General features: G+C 44.0%; 1 protein-coding gene across 3 annotated transcripts in view; it reads right to left on the reverse strand.

Moving 5' to 3' along the window:
• The window catches only part of GTDC1 (glycosyltransferase like domain containing 1), a 236937-nt gene that overhangs the window by 203814 nt on the left and 20146 nt on the right, over nt 1-12977 (reverse strand). For 2 of the 3 annotated variants that reach the window (XM_081872550.1, XM_081872551.1), the window contains exon 2: nt 5515-5560. The exons of the other annotated variant lie outside the window; for it this stretch is intronic. The gene's annotated coding sequence lies outside the window, so the exon portion shown is untranslated. The remainder of the gene's footprint in view (nt 1-5514; nt 5561-12977) is intronic. 3 annotated transcript variants of the gene reach the window in all.

Below are 12977 nucleotides of genomic sequence, written 5' to 3' on the forward strand. Positions count from 1 at the left end.
ACCGGTGTTCCGCAGCACACTAGTGTGCCGCGAGACGTTGCCTGGTGTGCCGTGGGAGGGAGGCTGGCGAGTCGGGCGGCGAGAGGCGGGGCGGCGGCGGCAAGCACACGCGGGGCGGGGAGCGAGCTCCCTCCCACATCCCATCGCCCCGTGCTCCGCGCTGTTGTAGGCCAGCCCTGCGCACCCGGGGGACCTCCCCCCGAGAGCGCAAGGCTTGCGGGCGTCAGCTGGCAGCGCGGAGCACGGGGCGCCCTTCGGAGGACGCCCCGTGCTCCACGCAGGTGTCCGCAAGCCTTGCGCACCCGGGGGATCTCCCCCCGGGAGCGCAAGGCTTGCGGGCGTCAGCTGGCAGCGCGGAGCACGGGGCGCCCTTCGGAGGACGCCCCGTGCTCCGCGCTGGTGTCGGCCAGCCTTGCGCACCCGGGGGATCTCCCCCCGGGAGCGCAAGGCTTGCGGGCAGCAGCCTGCAGCGCGGAGCACGGGGCGCCCTCCAGAGGACGCCCCGTGCTCCACGCAGGTGTCCGCAAGCCTTGCGCACCCGGGGGATCTCCCCCCGGGAGCGCAAGGCTTGCGGGCGTCAGCTGGCAGCGCGGAGCACGGGGCGCCCTTCGGAGGACGCCCCGTGCTCCGCGCTGGTGTCGGCCAGCCTTGCGCACCCGGGGGATCTCCCCCCGGGAGCGCAAGGCTTGCGGGCAGCAGCCTGCAGCGCGGAGCACGGGGCGCCCTCCAGAGGACGCCCCGTGCTCCACGCAGGTGTCCGCAAGCCTTGCGCACCCGGGGGATCTCCCCCCGGGAGCGCAAGGCTTGCGGGCGTCAGCTGGCAGCGCGGAGCACGGGGCGCCCTTCGGAGGACGCCCCGTGCTCCGCGCTGGTGTTGGCCAGCCTTGCGCACCCGGGGGATCTCCCCCCAGGAGCGCAAGGCTTGCGGGCGGCAGCTGGCAGCGCGGAGCACGGGGCGCCCTTCGGAGGACGCCCCGTGCTCCGCGCTCGTGTTGGCAAGCCTTGCGCACCCGGGGGGCGCATGGGGCGCCCTGAAACAGAGGGTTCCCCATGCTGCGGACTGTAGCCTGCCGCCGGACGCGCGGGGCGCCCTGAAGCAGAGCGCCCCTCGCGCCAGGCAGACATGGGCCAGCCCCACAAGCTCAGGGGACAGCGGGGAGGCGCAGCACCGCCATCCCACTGTTCCCCGACCTGGTTTTTTGGGGGGGAAATAAAGGAAAAAATTTTTTCCTTTATTTCCCCCCTCAAAAAAGTAGGTGCGTCCTATGGGACGGAGCGTCCTATGGGACGAAAAATACGGTTCTTACTATTTCATAATAAAGTAATTATAAAATACTTTCTTTGTGTTTATTTGATTCCTATTAAAGAGAGTTACTTTATATATAGTCAATATAGGCACAGAGTTAATTTTTTAAACATTTTCTAATGGTGGTGTGCCTCGAGCTTTTTTTTAAATAACAAGTGTGCCTTTGCCCAAAAAAGGTTGGGAAACACTGAACTAGATCACCACTGAACCTAATCCACTCACATTTTTTGCAAACTTTTTCAGTAATGCTGAAAAACACCTTTCCTTAGTTATGGTTGTTGGGATGGGGGTCTGTCCAAAGGCATTAGGCAAATCAGCTAAACAGAACCTCCAGGTTCCCCTGAGTATCAGTTGCAGGGTGACGAGCAGTGGAGGGTTATTTCTTGTCCATATCCTGCTGTGGCCTTCTCATAATCTCACTATCCATTATACTGGAAGACGTATTTTATTCCAAGGACTGATTCCCTTAACAAGCACATCTTATGAGCCTTTAAGAAGGTATTTTTCTTTCAAATTTTAACTCTTAACTCATAGGACATGGAAGAAACCTTAACAGCAGCAATTTTTCACCTTTCTAAATGAATGAATAAAAGTGCAACTAATTAAGGCCTGGAGAGGGTGAAGGGAGGTTAGGAACAAGAGTAACTTCAGCTGCAAGCAGAGAGATGTTTGGATGCGAAGTCACCCCAATGATGAACAAGAGAGGGGCAGACCTGATTTCTCAGTTTCTCAGAAGTCAAGCCTTACCACCTCTCAGTCACCAGAATACTATTTTTTTTAAAAAATATTTTTTATTAAGGATTTTCTTGTTTTACAGAAGTGTAGTGCCTCGTATTTTTTTTCTTCTTCTTCCATGTAATGTTTTTACAAATCTGTTTCATTTGTTGAGGCATTAGGGGGAGAAGAAAAAAGAAAGAAAAAAGAAAGGGGGGTGGAGAGAGGGAAGATGGATGGGGTGGGGTCGGGTGGCAGTGTTTCTATTATGTTTAATGTATGTAGAGTTTGGTGTCAGCGTTGCTTGTGTTGTTCACTTGTGTTCCTTTGGTGGTGAGAGAGGTTGGGGTTGGCCTAGGGTGTGATTGTTTGTTTGTGATTGGTTGTGGTGATCTTTGTTTTCGTGTGCAAAGTAATAGACATCACCCCAGAATTGGCCCTACTAAACATCTTCCAAGACAACAATGCCCATTTACACCACAAAGAACTCATAACCCACCTGCTCTCAGCAGCCAGAAACATCATAACCAGACACTGGAGAGACCTGTCAGGAGTAAGCATGGACCAATGGTACCAAATAGTATGGGAAACAGCCCTACTAGAAAAATTAACTAATAAACTGAAACTGACACGGGGACAAACAGAAGAAGACACCTTCACCCCGGTATGGCTCCCCTTTATCACATACACAGCCCAACAAGACAATGACAATAATCCACCAACAGCATACAAATCAATATGGCTAACCTGATCCAAAACACCCACCCACCTCACTCACACCAGAATACTAGTTATACTTTCTTTATTTGACCTTTCCCCTGTATAAATCCCTTGAGCCAATTAAAGGAATCCAAGTTCCACAAATTTAAAGGAACAGACACATACACAAATGGGTTCAGGTCTTTGATTTCTAACATCCAATTGCTTATCTCAATTAAAACAAGAGCTGAAAGTTACTACACAACCCTATGCATATGTATTGGACATCCTGAAGTATTGAATGGGCCTTAGTTGTAGGTGGGTATGCACAGGATTGCAGTCCAATCTACAGAGTTTGGTATCAAATGCTCTAATTTTTTGTTTAGTACACATAGCTTATATCTTGACACAGCAAGGCTGGCCTGATTCTGATATTGAAACTGCTACTTCACAAAGAGCGAAGCAACACAAATTTGGGCATCACCTACTTTCTCAATGAGATGAAACTTCTTCCACCTTATTCTTGCAGTTTCTATTATTCATTTCTTCACTGAATGACTAATGATTTCAGCCTCTGTATTTCAGATTTAGATATGGAAAACTGCTGATTAAAGGCTGGGGGGACTTTCCGCGTAGTTATAAAGCCTACTTTCCAGGTGCAGTGGACATTAAAACTGTACACGTAGTGTTTGTGTTCTGGAGAGAGCAAATATGATGCCATAAAGCAAGCCTATATACAAAACTACTGTGATCGCATATGAAAACACTAATTCTACTAGCAGAGCCAAAAATAAATGGTTCCACTAACAGCAGCATACAAGATATGAGTTCAAGTTCTACCTCTAGTTCCCACACTTGTGCGTTAACATTTACCCATTACCTGTTGACGTATTACTCAAATCGAAAAGGGAAAAAGCGATGATTTTCCTGTGCTGAAAAACACTGTTTGAAGTAATATAAAAACTACAGGTCTTGGTCACTCTCCCACACTCAAAGTCCATAACCTGGTCACAGAGGCCATGCTTTAGCTGCAGAAGGTCCCAGGTTCAAAGAGTGTGACCCGGTATAAGGCAGCGCCTTCAGTCCTATATGTGATTTGATATTGGAAGTAGATCCTAACCTTGTGCATCCCTTTCCTTGCCTCCTTGACTGTGCAAAGAAAGGATTATCCCCTCCCTGTGTTATTTTGATGCTCTTGAATTATGGTGCTGGAGGAGACTCTTGAGAGTCCCATGGACTGCAAGAAGATCAAACCTATCCATTCTGAAGGAAATCAGCCCTGAGTGCTCACTGGAAGGAAATATCCTGAAGCTGAGACTCCAATACTTTGACAACCTGATGAGAAGAGAAGACTCCCTGGAAAAGACCCTGATGTTGGGAAAGATGGAGGGCACAAAGGAGAAGGGAACGACAGAGGACGAGATGGTTGGATAGTGTTCTCGAAGCTACCAGCATGTGTTTGACGAAACTGCGGGAGGCAGTGGAAGACAGGAGTGCCTGGCGTGCTCTGGTCCATGGGGTCACAAAGAGTCGGACACGACTAAACGACTAAACAACAACAACAACAACAACGTGTTGTTTTACTGTTATATTTGTTTTGTCAAACAACTGGTATAGCATAAAAATGTTTTAAATATATAAATGACTGCACCAGCGGCACCTGAAACGAAGGACAGAAGGATCTGCCAGTTTTGCTTTTTTCGGTTTCTCATTTTCCCTAAGCTTACATTTAGTTACCAACACTTTGCAGCAATTTGCAAATAAAATTTGGGGGTGGAGGGAATGCATGAAAATCCATAAGGATTTTAGTGCGGATTTTTCCTAACACATTTTTATATGCCGTTTGACAAGTACATGTTTTTGCAAGCAGCTTTCTCTAATATAATGTTTATGTGTTATTTTCACCAATGTATTCATTTTTATACACTATATGTATTTTTGTAAACTGTGTTTGGTTGACAAACTACATAGCAAAATTTGAATAATTGCAAATTTCAATGGATAGTTGTGTTTTAGTTCTCATATTGTTTCAGAAGTCCAAATTTGATAGATAGGGCTTCCAATGAGATCTGAATTGAGTTTCTCCGCAGTTCCTAACTAAACACACATTACAGATGCTACCTTCTCCCTAACGAAAACAAGTCCAAGAGAAGCAGCTACAGGTTGTTTATGTAGTCAGATTGTTAACAGTGGTCATAGGGTTATATCCAATGCCACAAGCAGATTTCCACTCATGTTCTGTGACTTTCCTTTCTTGCCTCTCTTCCTCCCTCTCCCCAAATCTGTTGGGGGGGAAGGGCATCCCCCTACCCTCCAGAGCAGATTTTGAGGACACACAAGGGACTGCAAGAGATGAATGGGACGTTCCTTTGCACACACAGGTGCTTGTTGCACAAACAGTACTGCAGTGTTGGATAAAACACGTAGGTCAGATAATATGCAGATGTACAGTAAGTAACTCCTTAAACATGCTAGCAGCTTCACCCATGTTCAAAGTGGCCTCTGGTCTGTGCACTACCTGAGAAAATAAATGAAGTGTGTATCTTTCCTATCTATAAAGGTAAATATAGTAAAACTATTCTATGTGACGAGTTCTCGGTTTTTGTCATCTTTGACGATAGAGGTAAATTTCATATTCTTTCAGGCTGTCATTTTGAAACTTTATGACTAGGACAGAAAATTGCTCTTCATTGTGAAGAAAAAACGTTACTAGTTCTTTACTTAGTTTTGCATCGCAGTTAAGAACTATACCAAGAAACATAAATATGCAATCCCACAGTAGAAATTCAACTTACTTTATGATGACTTCTATGAAAACGTTTTTCTTTGGCACCCAGTGTTCTGTAAAAATATTTACAGAAACATTTTTTTCATTAACAGTATAGAAATACAAAGTCATACAGAAACTGATTGCTGAATAATTACACAAAATGATAAGACTTCCACTGCAGTTACGTCTACATGAGATGCAACAAGCATTTCTCAACAAGATTAGAACCGTACAGTTGTTGATATTTACGTGCTCTGTTTCATCATGGCAATCCATTCTAAAATTATCAAAATGCCACAAGACATACTTTATCTACAGTGTATTATAGAAATTCAACACAGCAGCTGCTAGCCCAAGTTTATTTATATGTACTTGAAACCTCGATGAAAGCTCAATGAAGATTGAAACCTATGCACACTTAACTAGGTGCAGGATTCTAACCACATCACTTGTGCAGGTCTACAACTAGGACTTTTAAAAATCCTGTTTAAAATGTATTATTAGAATCCTAGCAGTGAGTCTCTCTTCATCAAGCATTTGTGGGTTTTGATTTTTACAAGGAAACCAGCTAGTATTAAATACCAAAGAACAAGCTGGTCAGAACTTCAAGTTTAACAATAATAGTTTGTCAAGGAAGGTACATACACCAGTTGCAAGAGCTAGCACTTTCCAAATAACATTATTTAGAGCCCCGGTCTCTCTCTCTCTCTCTCTCTCTCTCTCTCTCTCTCTCTCTCTCTCACACACACACACACACTCACACACACAGTGATTCACTTGCTTTATACTTACAAAATACTTTTATATACACAAAAAATAATTTGTTGCTAGGTTTTGCTAATTTTTAATCTACCGTTAGCATTCATCACACTTCCCTTTCATCACATCCCTCAAACATAATGGCAGGAAGAAAAAAGTTCTTTCTCTCTGAACTCTGTCATAAATACAATCTGGGAGGAGGGTTCGAATCCCCTCTCAACCATGAAGCTCACTGGGTGATTTTGGGACAACCACACTCAACCCAACCTCCCCTCAGAGATTTGTTGTGAAGATATACCGGGGGGGGGGGCTAGAACCTTGACCTGCTTAGAGTAAAAGGTGGTATATAAATGTAAGAAATAGATCATGGGGGGATAATCTTTCTGTATGCCTTTTTTCTGTAATAACATCGGGTGCCAACCAATACTTCTGCTGTACAATATTAAGGGGCTGTCAGGAATGAAGCTTCATCCACAGGTCAGGAAAAGGACTCAAGACACGAATTGCAATCAGCTTTTATTCACAAAAGTAAAAGCACAATGGAGTTTGTTAAAGGCATTGCTGGAACTGGCATTTGGAGTGGGAACATTGGATGCCACCCATTACTTTCTCTTTATCTCAATATCTCTATCAGGTCAATTTTAGACAGCTGTACACCACTGAGTTAATTTTCAACATTTCATATTGTCACACAAGTCACCTGCTAACACTGTGTGGTCCTGCATGATGTTTACTTAAATGGGGCATCTCTATGTGTGCAAAAAAATAAAAAATGGATGCACAAATGGTAATAATTGAGCAGACTAGAAATAAATAAATACAATTCTAATGAAACTCCCTGAACTGGACAACTTAAAACGTAGAGCATGCATAGCACTCCTATATGTCAATGGAACCCTCGGTTACAGCAGTAAAACTGACAGCATTTCATTTTCCTTTAACACATTCAAAATTTGTTCAGTGATGAAAGGATATTCAGAACAAGTCAGAATTTTTATTCAGAAAGATAGATTTCTGATGACCCACATCTGCTCTATTAACTTTTACAGAAATTTCTTGCAGACACTGCTGAAATGAAATACTAATTTAAAATGTCAAGAACCCTCCCACCCAAACATCTAGAGAAAAGCACCCACATGTGCTATACAGCTGTTTTACTTTGAAATGGGGAAACCCAATGTTGCACCTCTTAAGAGGTGGGGGGGGGGAGTGAAGTCAAGATTCTCCCATACCTCAACTAAACTGACATGTGGCATGACATTTGAGGCATGTGCTTTCAATATACGCCTTACAAATGGACTGTAAATGCTTTCTTTCTAGAGATGATGCAAACTGCAGGTACGAAAATGGAAACACTAACCTGTGTTCTAGTTTCAATCTTGAAAGTACTTGTAGAAGTTGCAACCACATGTTTCAAGATGATTCAGAAACGCCTTACCTTAGACACTTTAAAGCATTGTGTTGGATTCTGCTTGCACAAAAGCAGCATTTTCAAATTTCCAAAAAGCTCATTTGAACAAGATTTTAAATCAACAGATTTTGAACCATTTAAGTAGGGTAAACCATGGAGCAGGGGGTCAGCAAACTATTTAGCTTTCATCTTTAAGTTAATACGTCATCAGCTCACTGCCTTGCTAACAGCAAAGAGATATGATATGCTTAACCAATTTCATCTACAGGAAACAGAACCTATTTCACTTAAAATTTTGATTTTTACTTATCAGTCCTAAATCCAGAGCATGGAAGTTGTTCTTCCATTCACAATAGTAGGGAAATTGTGTCAACTTGTGCCTTTATTGGCAGCCCTCCCACACCCTGTCTAACATCACACCCAAATGTCCTCCAACCCCAGGAACAGATTCTCAGAGGTACAGGGGCTGTGGAAAGATGGGAGGACGAAGAAAGCCCTGTTGTGTGAACTTTTCACTCTGCTTCATTCATAAAAATAAAGTTAGGATAAAGTTTAAAACATACGTACTAAGTTCAGGTACATTGATTGTTTCAGGATTCAGCTAGACAGAAACACACCCATACAAATGCTGTTCATTAGATTAACATAAGCAGTTCCGCCGCACTGCATCTGTTCAGAGCAACTCCTCTGCACACCAACCTTATAAATAAGGTCAGTTATAGACATGATAATATGAGATTTTATTCATAAGGGGAAGCACTGAAGTCAGGCAGCAGCAAGCTGTACCACAGAATGGTGGAATGCCAGGCTTACCAAATTCATGGCCTCTGATTATATAAAAAAGGAGCACGGTACCTCTTTAAAAAAAAGTTGCTCAGAATTTAAGTACATATTTCATGGTCAAGAAACTGGGACTCTTCGTCCATATCTTCCATTTCTTTCTCTGGCTCCATCAGCATGTAAGTTTTCAGCACCTGATTAAGTGACAGGTTTGGAGCGTTTTCAGCTACAATCGCACACAGGCTTTTGCTTCAGTCCAGAGTGCTGTAATAAGATCAACCTGAGCAGCAGGTGAGCTGCCTCAGGCAGTAACCAGCATAGAAACTACAGAAAATGCATATTCAAAACATTCTGAGTTCTGTACAAATACAAAAGATAATCTGAATACATTCAATTTAGAGTATTCGCTAACAGCTGCTGGGTGCTGCCATGCATTTTAGAATTGTAGAATCGCAGAGTTGGAAGGAACCCCAAGGGTCATCCATTCCAACCCCCAGCAACTAAAGCATCAATGACAGGTGGCCATCCAACCTCTGCTTAAGAACCTCCAAGGAAGGACTATTATCTACTGACAGGAAAAGATAAAGGGTGCATGCTTTCCCAGTTTTAGTTTTTGTTTAATTTTAGTCTTTGGCTTTTTGTTGTAGCTAGTTGGCTGAGGGAGTTGCTTGTTGCTTTTGGAGTCCCCTGCTCCCCAACCTAAATAGGATTGATTGTTGTGTTTAAGAACACTTCCGTCCACTTCCATTTCGACAACATCCCAAACTGCTAACAAAGGAACTGTCAAGAATGTATTATTTTTACCCCGCAAGTACAATAAAACAGTCATAAAAATAACTTGACACAGCAGACAAAAATCAAATTAAGATCAGCAGGACAGAATCAAAATTAAAAACAGCAGAGCAGGCTATAGATAGATAGGCAGGCAGATAGATACACATGTCAAAAAGTGATTTCCTCTACCTCAGGCATTGCCAACCTGCGGCCCTCCAGATGTTTTGGCCTACAACTCCCATGATCCCTAGCTAACAGGACCAGTGGTCAGAGATTATGGGAATTGTAGTCCAAAACATCTGGAGGGCTGAAGGTTGGGGATGCCTGCCCTACCTCATCTCAAATGTCCTACAAAATGGTAAGCTATCCCTTTGCTGGAAACCAAGGATTGAAGGGCCCAGGCAAATACCCAAATGGACAAAGTTCACCTAAGTGGACCTCTCATATACAGTCTGGATTATCTTTAGCATAAGATTTCTCTCTCTCTCTCTCTCTATTTATTTATTTATTTATTTATTTATGCAAATCACTATCAATTCCCATGTTGCTCCAATGGCACCATTTTTTCCAACACTTTCTGCCATGTTCAAGGAATGAAACTTTATGTGTATGAATTATCCACCATGAGGTGGATAATCGTGTCAATAACTTTGTTTAAGCACAACATTAAAACACAGTTAAATTTCATGCAGGGTGTATTTACTGAATTGGATTACTGCAATGCAAACATTCAGACAAACAACAACACCTGCAGTTGGGGTTTTTTAAAATCATCATCATCATCAAGCTTTCCTTGAGAAATGCTGCCTTCCATAGGTGTCCATACATAGTCAAAACTACTTTTAAAAATCAAAAAATTAAAGGTAGCTGAAAATTTGGTATAAGAATACTGCTGGGAACTGCAAGGAGAAATACCATACAAATGTTAGCAGTGTTGTCCACTGGCAGCTCTCTTGTGCTTAACTTTGAAACTGTTTTTGTTTTATTTGGGGAAGGTCTGGAACATCATCCTTTGGAGATTTGCGGGTGGGAGGATGCAACTTGTGTTAGGGAGAAAGAAAAGTGTATGAAGCATATGCATGTGTGTTCCAGAAGAAACAATTACAGTGGTACCTCAGGTTAAGTACTTAATTCATTCCGGAGGTCCGTACTTAACCTGAAACTGTTCTTAACCTGAAGCACCACTTTAGCTAATGGGGCCTCCCACTGCTGCCATGCCGCCATAGCATGATTTCTGTTCTCATCCTGAAGCAAAGTTCTTAACCTGAAGCACTATTTCTGGGTTAGCAGAGTCTGTAACCTGAAGCGTATGTAACCCGAGGTACCACTGTACTTGAACATTACTAATTGGCAATATAACATTTCCTAGATTGCATTTAGGCCATTAAAATATTCAATAGCTATTAATAATCTGGAAATCATATTTTGATCATTAAAAACAGCAGACCTGTATATTTATTTATTAAGCTCCATTGCCGACTGACGTCTCTTGCTTCATTTCCGAAACCCAGAAGCTTATGCATTGTTCAAGAAACTGACATTGCCAGCAAAAGGCTGTGGCTTTCACATATGTGCCGTTCTGGACATGTGCATCTGCCTCAAAGCCAGAAGGAGAAATGGTAACTGAGCATGCAAAAGCAAATCACTCTTTTTGCCAGGGCATTCTTGCAAAATCTGCTAGAATGTATTGTAATCCACTGTTGAACCGTAGCGGTGGTTGCTTGTCAGCAATTCTAGGGTGACAATCTTAAGAAAAAGTAATAACGAATGCAGGGCAATATACCCTGGGCTCCTCGGGGAGGAAGGGCAGGACAGAAATTTAACAATAAATTAATACTCAAAATTTCCCTCTCTAGATCCTATGTGTTCCTATTCAAACACATCCATCAGGGTGGGTCACTAGAAGAAAACAAGACCCCTACTCCCTTCACAGAAATAACATCAAAGTACTATACAGGTCTTACAAGGAACAATCCTGTTGATCACGGCCATACATATCAAAGTCAATTCTGGCATTCCCTCTCTTAGCAGTAGAGGAAGAAACAGGTTAGCTCCAACCATTATCCCCTAGCACAGCCATTTAGTTTCTCCATAGAAACTGAGGAGTGACATTCACTTTCTAGGGCATCAATCTTCCTAAAGTGCTGGGGTTCCCAACATGGCACAGAAACCTCTATGGCCAAGATTGAAGCCCACCAGACAGGGTGATGTACAAAAAAGTTCCTTGATGCTTAGCCTGGAATATGTCCCTCAACAAGGCGTTTTGATTCTGATTCATTAACAGGTGACCAAATTAGCCCACTTCCTGTTTCATATATCACAATAGTGGGGAACCTGTGGTCCCCATATATTTTGGGGGCAATTTCCATCAGTCTCAGCCAACATAGTCAGTGCTACAGATAACGGAAGTTGTGGTCCAACATTTGGAGGCTCACAGATTCCTCCCTGCTGACATACCACAACAAGCACCACACTTAGGCCTCTTGAAAATAGTTATTAACACGTTTTTCAAAATGCAAAACTCATTTCAACATTGGAATTTGACCCTCTATAGCAGTTCCACAATACAGTGGTACCTCAGGTTAAGTACTTAATTCGTTCTGGAGGTCCGTACTTAACCTGAAACTGTTCTTAACCTGAAGTACCACTTTAGCTAATGGGGCCTCCTGCTGCCGCCGTGCCGCCAGAGCACGATTTCTGTTCTCATCCTGAAGCAAAGTTCTTAACCTGAAGCACTATTTCTGGGTTAGCGGAGTCTGTAACCTGAAGCGTATGTAACCTGAAGCGTATGTAACCTGAGGTACCACTGTACCTCAAACACATCAATACAGCGATTCTTAATATTAAGTACTGGCTGAGCAAACATGACGATCCGCCATGTTTATAGGGTCAATTTTATATCAAAAACCATATATATTATTCCAAAAAAGATCAGGAGTCAGACTCTGGAGTCGAATTAATGTTAAAGATCAAAAATAGAGAAAAACTAAAAAATATGTGTGTGTGTCTATGTTCAAAAATTTTAACTCAAGGGTGCTTCAAGCTGCAGCTGCAACAGGCTTGCAGTCTTCAACCGGCATCCAAGCGAGGCAGGGAGAGAAGGCCACTTGCGTGTAGGACCAAATTCCCACAGCGGGCACCAAGCCTCCGACTGGGCCTTGTCTGGCTGGCACTCTGCCCTCCCAGGCCCACAGCAAGTCACGCCCAGTTCTCTGGAGGGACCACCAGAGCTACTGATGTGTTGCACGAACAAGTATTCGGCGACCCGCTCATGCCAGTCTCCCCGGTCCAGGCGCGCCAGTGCCTCTTTTGTCGAGCGCACCATTCTTTCCGCTTGCCCGTTGCTGGATGGATGAAAGGGTGCCGTTAGGGCATGGCGGATGCCCAGTCCCAAAAGATACCGCTCAAACGTGCCTGACGTGAACTGTGGTCCGTTGTCAGAGACAAGGACATCAGGACACCCATGCGTTGCAAACAGGCCTCGCAGCACCCGGATGACAGCTTCGGTAGTGGTGGAGGGCATCAGGGCGACCTCCAGCCATTTGGAATAGGCGTCCACCACTACCAAAAAGGTCCGGCCGTGAAAGGGGCCAGCCAGATCGATGTGCACCCTCGACCAGGGTGTCTTTGGCGTCTCCCAGGTGTGTCCCTTAGCTGCCGGTGGTGCAGGCCTCGACTCTTGGCACGCTTGACAGGCGGACACCCAGGCAGTGATGGCATCGTCCATATTAGGCCACCAGACATAACACCGAGCCAACGCCTTC

This window comes from Podarcis erhardii (genome assembly GCF_964252035.2).
Source record: "Podarcis erhardii genome assembly, chromosome: 1".
Taxonomy (NCBI): domain Eukaryota; kingdom Metazoa; phylum Chordata; class Lepidosauria; order Squamata; family Lacertidae; genus Podarcis; species Podarcis erhardii.